Raw genomic sequence first — 8,506 nt, 5'->3', positions numbered from 1 at the left:
TCTTTTTCACACTCACACACTCTCCATCCATCTATCCATTCATCTATTTATCAATCTATCAGAAGTAGCAATAGAAACTAGCAGCACAAAAATAAAACAGTAACAACAACAAACATCAACATCAAGTATATAGGTATCTAAAAAGGCGGAGTTGGACCCTTCCATCCACCCCCTCTGTATCGCCACCTCATATTCCTTAACACACCCTTGGTTGGAGACAAGAACCAAAAACAAACAAAACAAACAAACAAAAAAATGCGGTGAAGCCGCAAGAATTTATACCCATCATCCCGAATGAAGCCCCGAAGAAACAGACTTTCTCTCTCTCTCTCTCTGTCTCTCTCCTCCCTCCCGCCCCCTCTCTCTCTCTCTTTCTCACTTTATCTTTCTCATCCCTTGCGCCCTTCTTTCTAGAAGTGTTTAGAGGAACGCAAGACTTTAATTAGTTGCTGCTGCTGCTGCCGCCACTATTCTTGTTGTACTTGTTCTTGTTATTGGTGGTGATCGTTGTCGCGCTTCTGTTCCTACTGCTGCTGATACTTTATTATTATTATTGTTATTATTATTATTAATAATTTGTTGTTGTTGTTGCTGTGGTGTTAAAGGTGGTGCGGAGGTGGTAGTGGAGACAGTGGTGGCTTTTTTCTGGGCTCTGGAAGCCACTGTTTGCTTCGTTGTTCGTTTTGGTTCGCTCTCGCTGTTATTTACCAAGCAAGCAAGGTAAGTTATTCTTTACCGCTTTAGCTTTCTTCTCTTTCTCACTTTCATTGGAGACTGTTGATAACTGCAAATATTAACCGCGACTTTCAAATCTTGTTGCCGCACACAACACCTATACATACATACATACATACATACATACATACATACATACATACATACATACATACATATATATATATATATATATTGTTGTTTATAGTTTCAGCTTAGAGCTGCGGCCATGCTGATATATATTATATAAATGTTTACTCGCGTGCAATATCAATATCTAATTTAAATGTACAAACATAGAATGCGAACAAAACAGACAAACAGATTTAAAATAACAGTGATACGCATATTTTACGAATCCCTCCACACACGCACACATGTTATTCTATCAGGAACTGGAGTTGTGTTTGCTTCGAGTTTCTGTTACTACGCGTAAAGTGACTAACTTTGACTCGATCTTAAAATGCGTTTTAGCAGTTATGTCAATCTAACACCCAACTCTTGATGCATGTTCACTTACGCGCAAATTTATTTAGAATTGCTTTTCAAGCTATTTATTGCATTTGTGTGTGTGTATGATTATGCATGTACGTAAATATTTAAGCGTGTGAATGCAGTCATTTCTGACATAGGTACATGGTCACAAATGTTCGTGGGATGTATATAATTAAAATGTATAGTCAATTAGATCGACCCTAATAACTTGACAAAGTGCTTAGTTAAAAATATATTAACTTCCGTAATTAAACATAAGTATTTTATATTTTCAACATAATGTTAATTATATGAGTGAGAACAAATGACATTACTATTTCACAAGTACTTGCTTCATCGAACCCAGAACGATGAAATGCGAAGTTGCATCCAATAAGATTTGAACTCGCAGCGGCGAGCTACTGAACTAAAGTAATGTTGATCAAATAACAATGCAGATTGTTGACCTCCTCGTCTAAATTCTCCTACCCTTCGTATAAACTAGAATAATGGAATGTATTCTCTTGTGTTCTTATTCTCTCTATTCCTTTTGTTTATATGCTTTCATAAGTTCTCAATATTCCTAGCTCCATTAAATATATATATGTGTGTATGTGTGTATGTATGTATGTATGTATGTATTTGCGCTTGCATGCATGCATACATGTACGTATGTATGGATGAGTATGTAAATGAATGTGTGCGTGCGCGTGCGCGCGTGTATGTAAAAATATTGATTTATCCCTCTAACATGATAAATAGCTTGATATTTTGTGAAATCCAGAGATTTTTTTAAAATGAAATATGTACCTGTCATACGCTGGATCGATTCCAGTCAACATCATTTTCTTCCACACACATACATACATTTGCGCTTATATACGAAACATATATACGTATGTATGCAGACACATGCACATCCATATACATGCATGCGCACACACACACACACACACACACACACAGACACACACATATTATCACACTGACACTCACACATGCACATACACTCACACACGTTTGTGTATGTAATGAAGAGAGAATAACAGACAGATTGATAGATCGAGAGAGAAATGGAGAGACTGTATGCATTGTTATGTATTATTGCTACGATCAAAGATACTCCAATCGTGACCATCACATCTTTTCCCCCAGCCATAATGCAACCATGTCCGCATTATGCCTTGTGTCTGTTTATTTAGTGATTTCTTTTCTTTTTGTTTTTGTTCCTTACTCTCATTGTTATCCCCTTCGACTTTCCCTTCTGTTTCTATGAGGAGTGTTGATCAACAATGTAATGGATGTTGTGTTCTCAACGCAGTGCAGTTCGCTTTCGCTCGCCCCGCCCCCCCCCCCCCGCCCCCCCCCCCCCCATCCAGGGCGGGGCAGAAAGGTGAAGAGTGGTGGGAATTTGGTTGTTTTTTTTTTCTAGCAAGGCAAATGGACTGGACTGAAGTGATGTTTGGTCCTTCGTTGATTTGTTCTCTGTGTGTGTGTGTGTGTGTGTGTGTGTGTGTGTGTGTGTGTGTGTGTGTGTGTGTGTGTGTGTGTGTGTGTGTGTGTGTGTGTGAAAGAGGAGATATATATATAGAGAGAGATCTGTAGAGATATATATATAGACAGAGAGCATGTATGTGTGAGGGAGAGAAAGAAAAAGAAACAAGAAGAAAGAAAGAAGGAAGGAAAATAAAGAGAAAGAAAGAAAGAAAGAAAGAAAAACGAAGAAAGACATAAAGTGTAAAAAGCAGAGAGTCGATGATACAAAAGAAAAAGGTAAAGAATCGGCTGAATGGTCAGTGTTTTACAAATTGTCCATCCAACTGTATATAGAATACATTATTATCATATGGCTCTGATCGAACGGAACAATCAGCTAAAGCATTCCAGTCATGACCAATCCATCTTTTGTGAGGAATATGTTTACTCCTCGTTACATTATCCATTGTAGTATTTTTAAGATACGATGTGGTTTAAGGAGATTTTGGCTGCCGTTTCAATCAGATCGAATTTCCATTTAGAAACTCCCTCGAGGGATCTCGGTGTTGTATACCTCACTGCTGTAAACAGTAAACAATACTTTGATACTGTATTGGTTTCCTATGATGATACGCATGACCACAAATGTTTTCATTTTTACGATTCAGTCAGCCTTCCAATGCTTAACTCAACTTATTTCGTTGGCGCAGGAGGATTTGAAAAGCTTATCAACCTCGGCGGGTCTTGAACTCTGTATGCAGAACTTAAACAATCTGTGCAATAAATTTTATCCAGGTCGCCATTCATTGGCAAATGTTCTACTTTGGTTGACAGTCCTAAGTTTAACAACAGCAAAATCTGTCCAGTTACGGTTTCAGTTCTTCGAAGTTTCTACATAAAGCATGAGGAACTTTTTGTAATATCTAGAGAGAACCTATACACATACAGACCTACGGAGGTGCATCTAGGCTAAGTAAAATAATGAATCTTTAATTTTACAAATTCATAGGTTACAAATTATATTTAATTATAGTTTCTGTCTCAAAGATTAAACAGGTTTTTCCTTATATATATATTTTTTATTTTACCTTTATTTATTTTTGTCCTATGTGCTCCGTCAACGAACGGTTTGAAATCTGAAGGCGGGCGAAATTTTGCCCGTAAATAATGGTTCCCCTGCTCCTGTTCATCGTGATCTCTACCTGCTTAGAAATTGTAATCAAATGTTTCCCACAAGACATATTTTGTCCGTCTTAAAAAACAGGAATTTCACATTGAATGATGTTCTTCTGGGGGTTTGACTGAAACGTTTGATCATAGCGTTGCTTCATAAGATATGATATGGAACTAGATAACAGTCAGAACAGCAACAACAGCAACAACATTAGGGTTTCTGATTTCTGATTAGAAGCTAGCATCTACCTCGTTATCCTCCGGGCAACACCTTTTTCATTTGTCTGCTGGTGCCATGAGAAATGTTTCTATATTATGAGAGGCAAGATTCTCCGCCAGTCCATTATGCACACTATAAACTTAAAAATGTTTATGGTGAGCCGGTGAGCAATAACCTACCCCACTAAACGTTAAACTCATCATGCGTAGACATCCACCACCAGATGTACATCTTCCTCTGCTTACGTGGAATCCCACCTTATATGCATTATGGTCATATATCTGTCTACAACTCCGGCAACAACACTTTCTTTTTCTTCCTCACCCTTGGACAAAGGGCAAGTTTCATTCATTCCCTGAACTTATTAATGTTCTACTATAATCTCCCTAATGAACTTTCCAGCGCATTTATATTCGGATAGAATTCCCGAATACACACATACACAAACACATTTATCACGTTCTTAACATTCACTAGTTGTCTCAGGTTCGTAAAACCCTGGCGAAACGTTGAGCATCTGCATAAAACACTTAGCTGGCCCGCCTAGTAGGGACAGCGGACTGTAGAGAAGTGCACTAGATTATGGTGTCTTAACATAAACTTTAATTTCTAGGTTAACCATGAACTGAATACCAGTAATACACTGGACCTTACCACTGTTAAGTTTCAATACATGAAATTAATCGGAGAGCAGCACCTATACACTTTGTGGGGCCTCTTAAAATATATGGGTGATGAACATATCTGTGTGCGTGCGTGCGTGCATGCGTGTGCGTTCGTGCGTGCGTGTGTGCGCGTGTGTGTGTGTGTGTGTGTATGTGCGTGTGTGTGTGTGTGTGTGTGTGTGTGTGTGTGTGTGTGTGTGTGTGTGTTTTCGACCTGAAATTTGGCTACTTTCTATTTCATAAAGAATTCTTGCAAGAGAGCCCAACGAGATAATTATTCAGATCGCTAATACATGTATACATTTAAGCATACATACATACATACATACATACATACATACATACGTATATACGTGTGTGTGTGTGTGTGTGTGTGCAGTGTGAACGTCTGTATTTAGCTCTTATGAAAACATGAACACTTGTTGAATTGGCGTTTTGTTTACGCTAGTACCATACTAAATTTGAGAATGTGTGCATTCGTATGTGTGTTTACTAAGCTGGCATCAGTTAAGTCTACGAGTTTGGATAAACAACTAGTTTCCTCGTGTCACCAGTTAGTAAACAATAATAGTACGGTTTTTATCTCAGTGTGCGTCGCTGTGTACATAACATCAGCTACTAAATCCATACTCATGGACACAGTCGCATAAACACGCAAACGCATTCACACAAAACACAAATGCATACATGCATACATGACAACGAGCAAAACATAGAGGCCTGTACATGTAACTCATTGTTCGATCTGCTAAAAATAACAGCCAAATTCCATCCTCTCGTATTCAAAACGAAAGAAATGTTTATTAGACAACGTAATTCTGGATAGCTCTGAACTTGTTACGGCGGGAATGTCGTTGATCATAGGTCTGCTCAGTTCTATCGGAATTGACCTGGGGTTAAATATCAACAACACGCATAAACACACACACACACACACACACACACACACACACACACATACACAGATAGGTATGCACAAATGTATCTACGTTTCTGAATTGTTTATATATCATTATATGTTCGATCAGCGGAGACTGGGTCTTTGAATTCATTTTTGTAACACTCTCCTCAAAAAATGTTTAATACCGCTACAAGCCTTTCCTAATTGTCGTTATTCTACATATAAATAATACGAAAAAAATATGACCAAAGTGAGTGGCACCGATCGAAATACGTCAAATTGGCGTAGTGTATGTTCCGGCTCACAACGTTCCGAGTTCGAATTCGATCAGAGTCGTCTTTTTCCGTTCTTACTCTAAGGATTTATCATATACTAGTTCCTCTCAAGGGGCGGTAGATTAGCGAAGTTTTCAGTTAGAACATCTGACGAGATTCTATATGGTACTATTTTTCCGACCCATTGCGTTGAGTTCTTGCGTGGAGGACTTCGACATTTTGTCTGTTTTGACATCATCAACTGATCCCGCGATGCTTTTAGCGGAGTTCACTTTGTCGTAAGCATTCGGGCTCGGTCTCCAGTCTGAGGAGTAGCGTAGCGGGAGAAGAGAGCGTCCGTCCCAGGCGACGCTTTTAGGGCAGCAGCACTGTAGGGCCAGCTGTATATATCTGAATAGGCTTGGGGGCCCGGGAGAGCAAACTCAAAGGCTGTCCCGGGTGGTACACATTCTATCTACATCACTGGGTTTGTGGATAACTTCCACCACCCTTCTAGTTTTCACAAGTCCCGAAAACAATTTCGGGCCATGGGTGTTCTGATCCCTGATTAAACAGTAAAAATATTCCTATTATACGAGAACCTTTCAAAAGTCTAACGTTGATGTTAATTATCCCCTGGTTACCCTTGATAAGGAAGGCGCGTGGATAAGTGGTTAGGATATTCGGCATAACGACTGTAAGGTTGTGAGTTCGATTCCTGGCGGCGCTTTGTGTCCTTGAGCAAGACACTTTATTTCATGTTGCTCCAGTCCACTCAGCTGGCAAAAATGAGTAGTACCTGTATTTCAAAGGGTCAGTCTGATCACATTCTGTACCACGCTGAATCTCCATGGGAACTTCGTTAAGGATACGCGTGTCTATGGAGTTGGCTCGGTTACTTGCACGTTAATTTCACGAGCAGGCTGTTCCGTTGATCGGATCAACTGGGACCCCCGTCATCGTAACCGACAGAGTGCCTCCCTTGATAAGGCAAAATCATTTTCAAGGGTATTCCAGTCATGATCCTTCCACTATTTCAGAGACATACAGAAGAAGTTGATCTGTCATGAGCCCCAGAGTTCATAAAGTTGGAGCTTAATCCGGTTTTCATGGTATATAAGTGAATGAGGTTACAACACTCCACCCTGAATTGTACGCTGCTCTGTCACAGAGTTAAAGACCCAGCTATTAGTGGAATTCATTTAGTAATGTGTGGAAGGGAACAACGTCTGAGAATCGAAATCACAGTCTTACAATCACGAGCGCAACACCCAGACCACTAGGCCACACACCGTTAATGTAGTTCTACATGTCCTGAAGAATATGTAAGACTACATTAACTAATACTTCTTTGTTTTAAGAGGACGGTGTCTGATTTGGGGGAGATTTGATTGCTATTTCTAACAGGTCGAGCGTCGACGCCGAGATAACCTTCTGGAGAGGTTCATTTCTGCATGCGTGTACAGGAATGTATGTGTATTTGTCAGTTTGTATCATCATAAGTGCCTTCTTTATGAGAGTAAACGGGAATGTGTGTTTGTGTTTTTCTTAGCGATGCAGCCTTATCTGTTAGCACGTGTGAGTGTATGCGTATGTGTGTGTGTGTATGCATGTGCGTGTGTATGTGTGCGTGTGTGTGCGTATGTACAATGCTTACGAATATATCTCTTAATGCAACTGTGCCCTTGTAACCGAGCGGTTGTTTGTTCACTTAATTGCATGCATTTATAAACACCAATTAAATGCAACTTAATATCTATATTTATTTTAACACCCCTATATCCTTCCCATATATATGTATGTGTGTATGTATGTATGTATGCCTGTATGTATGCCTGTATGTATGTGTGCATGTATGTATGTATGTATGTATGTATGTATGTATGTATGTATTAGGGTTGTTTATACAAATGGGAGACTAGAACTCAAGACATTAACCAGAGTACTTATATTAATTATTATATTATTGCTATGATAAGCAGCATCAGTGACTCAAAGGATGAGAGTTACGTGCGTCGCACTTATCAAGCAGTTTGATAAGTGCTTTTGCACAAGTCTCTCAGTCATTGAACTAATGATGCAGCTTCTCATCCCAATATATACATCATTATCTTTTTGTATATACAACAGGGTGCTGAAAAGTTCCTGGCTTTAGGTAAAAGAAAAAAACGGGAAGATCAATTAATCATGATTTTATACAACATATCCCCTTGTAGTTTCATGCACTTATTGCAACGGTTCTTCAGTTTTACTAAGCCCTGTAAAAGAACTCGGAGGGTTGAGTCTCCAACAAGGCCTTTCACGATACCCATTAAGCTAGGAACTTTTCAGTATATAAACGGCAGTAGTGTATTCCCTTATTGGGATTGTCACATTAAGTTGACAATATACTACAACTTATTAGATTATAGTTTTCCTTATTATTATTTTGCTTTATCTTGGTTACTAAGGTCGGCTCTTACTCTCAGAGCATGTGTATGGGCGAGTGAATGATAGGGTGTGTACATAAGTTGCGTGTTGACGGTGTGGTTGATTTTTACAAATGAATGATATAGATGTGATAACAGGATATATTGACCACTGTGTCACTTCACCAACCGCCGGAGTCCCAGGGTAGGATAGCGTTCTG

At 39.3% G+C, this 8,506-nt stretch overlaps 1 protein-coding gene across 1 annotated transcript in view; it reads left to right on the top strand.

Annotated features, from left to right (window-relative positions):
• The first annotated feature begins 469 nt into the window (after positions 1-469).
• Positions 470-8,506, top strand: part of LOC106883050 (histamine H2 receptor-like) — a 64,152-nt gene continuing 56,115 nt past the window's right edge. The window contains exon 1 of the mRNA XM_014933926.3: positions 470-720. The gene's annotated coding sequence lies outside the window, so the exon portion shown is untranslated. The remainder of the gene's footprint in view (positions 721-8,506) is intronic.

This window comes from Octopus bimaculoides, chromosome 4 (genome assembly GCF_046866305.1).
Source record: "Octopus bimaculoides isolate indiv1 chromosome 4, ASM4686630v1, whole genome shotgun sequence".
In the NCBI taxonomy this organism is placed as follows: domain Eukaryota; kingdom Metazoa; phylum Mollusca; class Cephalopoda; order Octopoda; family Octopodidae; genus Octopus; species Octopus bimaculoides.
Note: the sequence above shows the minus strand (reverse complement) of the source record. Positions and strands in the feature narration are given on the sequence as shown.